Genomic DNA, 2,263 nt, shown 5'->3' on the forward strand with positions numbered 1-2,263 from the left:
AACTCCCAGGTTCAAGCAACCCTTCCACCTTGGCCTCTCAAAGTTTAGGAGGCCAAGGTGGGAGGATTGCTTGAGGTCAGGAGTTCAAGACCAGCCTAGAGAACATAATAAGACCCCCATCTCTACAAAAACAAAAAACAAAAAAAAAAACTTTTAATTAGCCGGGCATGGTGGCATGCACCTGTGGCCCCAGCTACTAGGGATGCTGAGGTGACAGGATCCTTTGAGCCCAGGAAATCGAGGCTGCAGAAATTGTGTTTGGGCCACTGCACTCCAGCCTGGGCAACAGAATGACATCCTGTCTCAAAAAATAAATAAATAAAAGTAGAACTCACAGTATTATATGCATTTTTTAAATGAGGAAATTGAGGCAAAGGAGAGGAAATGACTTGCCCAAGGCTACAGGGTAGGTGAGAGGCATAACCAGGACACCAGAGTGCTCTGTCTGGCTTAAAGTCCCTGCCCACAAGCTTCACCTCCTCAGGGGTCTGCCACACCCACTCTGCCACACCCACTTTGGGACACGCCGTCTCAAAAAAAAAAAAAAGGAGGGTGTAGAGTCTGCAGGTTGGATCCACAAGGCGTGGGTGACTCCCCACATGTGGGGTGGGGGAGAAGGAGGGAATGGCACCCCTATTTCTGGCTTGGGTGAGACAGAGGATAAGAGGAATCACAAGTGGAAGCCAAGAGGCCGGTGGGACACACAGGACGCCTCCAGGAGGCTGTAAAGATGTGGATCTGGGGGCCCAGAGAGAGGCCTGAGCCTACACAGAAGTCACGTGGCCTCAGATGGCTCCAGCAAGGTGCCTGTGGATTCTCCAGGCCTCCTCGTACCCATTTCTCAGGACAGGAGCTGCTCAGAGCCCTCTGGGGACATTTCCTAACAGCGTCCACCAGGCCAGGTCCCCAGCAAGGGGTGGCCACCCCAGGACTCTCTCCTGGGCTGAAGCTGACATGGGCCTGAGTCCTCAGAGTAGGCTTTGGTCTCCCCTCTGGGAGATTCCAGGGATTTGACCTCACCGAGCACAGAACCTGCCAGACACTGTGGGCACCAGGGGCTGACATCATGCCAGCTTCAGGGAGAACATCTCAAGGTTTAAGGTCATCCCACTGGGGAACAGGCTACCCCAAAATGGTGATCTCCCATGACAGCCACACAACCGACGAGCTCTCCCTAGCCCCAACCATCACCGAACCCTCACCTCACTCATAGTGGATCCTCACCTCCTCCGCACTCCAAACAGCCCCTGGCACATAGTAGCACTCAACAGATTTTTTTAACTTAAACAAATGGTTTGACACTTATTCATTCATTCAGCAATGGTGTCTGGCACATAGTAGGTGTCATGCATCTACCAGGCACCACTGGGGGCTCCAGCCACAGCAGGGGAACAAGACAGACCGAAGCCCCAGGAGCTGATATTCTGTGGGAGCAGACAGATAAGAAGCAAGATGAAGGAGTAAGCTGTGAGTAGGGGTGGGGGCTGGGGGGTGTCAAAGGCTATGTCAGTGGCTGCCGCCTGTGGAGTGGAGGTTTCTCACCACCCCACCCTCCTGGCCACATTTTGAAGTGGGTGTTATTATTCTTTTCATCTCATAGATGAGGAAACGGAAGCAGAGGCAGGGTAAGTCTCTGGCCTCTGGTCACAGACAGAATCTGAACCAGGCCATCTGCCTCCAGAGTCCATACCAGAAGACACCATGCTAACTGGGGGTGGGGGGTGGGGTGTCTTAGACAATGCCCAAGCTGCTGAGTGCAGTGGCTCACTTGAGTAATCCCAACATTTTGGGAGGCCAAGACAGGAGGATCGCTTGAAGGCAGGAGTTAGAGACCAGCCTGAGCAACACAGTGAGATCTTGTCTCTACAAAAAATCAAGGCCAGGCACAGTGTCTCACGCCTATAATCCCAGCACTGTGGGAGGCCTAGGCGGGGCAGACCACCTGAGGTCAGGAGTTGGAGACCAGCCTGGCCAACATGGTGAAACCCTGTCTCTACTAAAAAAAAAAAAAAATTCAAAAATTAGCCAGGCATGAAGACAGGCGCCTATAATTCCAGCTACTCTGGAGGCTGAGGCAGGAGAATCGCTTGAGACCAGGGCACAGAGGTTGCAGTGAGCCAAGATCACACCACTTCACTCCAGCCTGGGCAAAAGAGCAAGACTCTGTCTCAAAAAAAATAAATAAATAAAATCAAAAGATTAGCCAGGCATGGTGGTGTGCATCTGTAGTCCCAGCTACTAGTGTGAGAGGGAGGGAGGGAGG

Source organism: Mandrillus leucophaeus, unplaced genomic scaffold (assembly GCF_000951045.1).
Source record: "Mandrillus leucophaeus isolate KB7577 unplaced genomic scaffold, Mleu.le_1.0 Scaffold2, whole genome shotgun sequence".
NCBI classification, from domain to species: Eukaryota; Metazoa; Chordata; class Mammalia; order Primates; family Cercopithecidae; genus Mandrillus; species Mandrillus leucophaeus.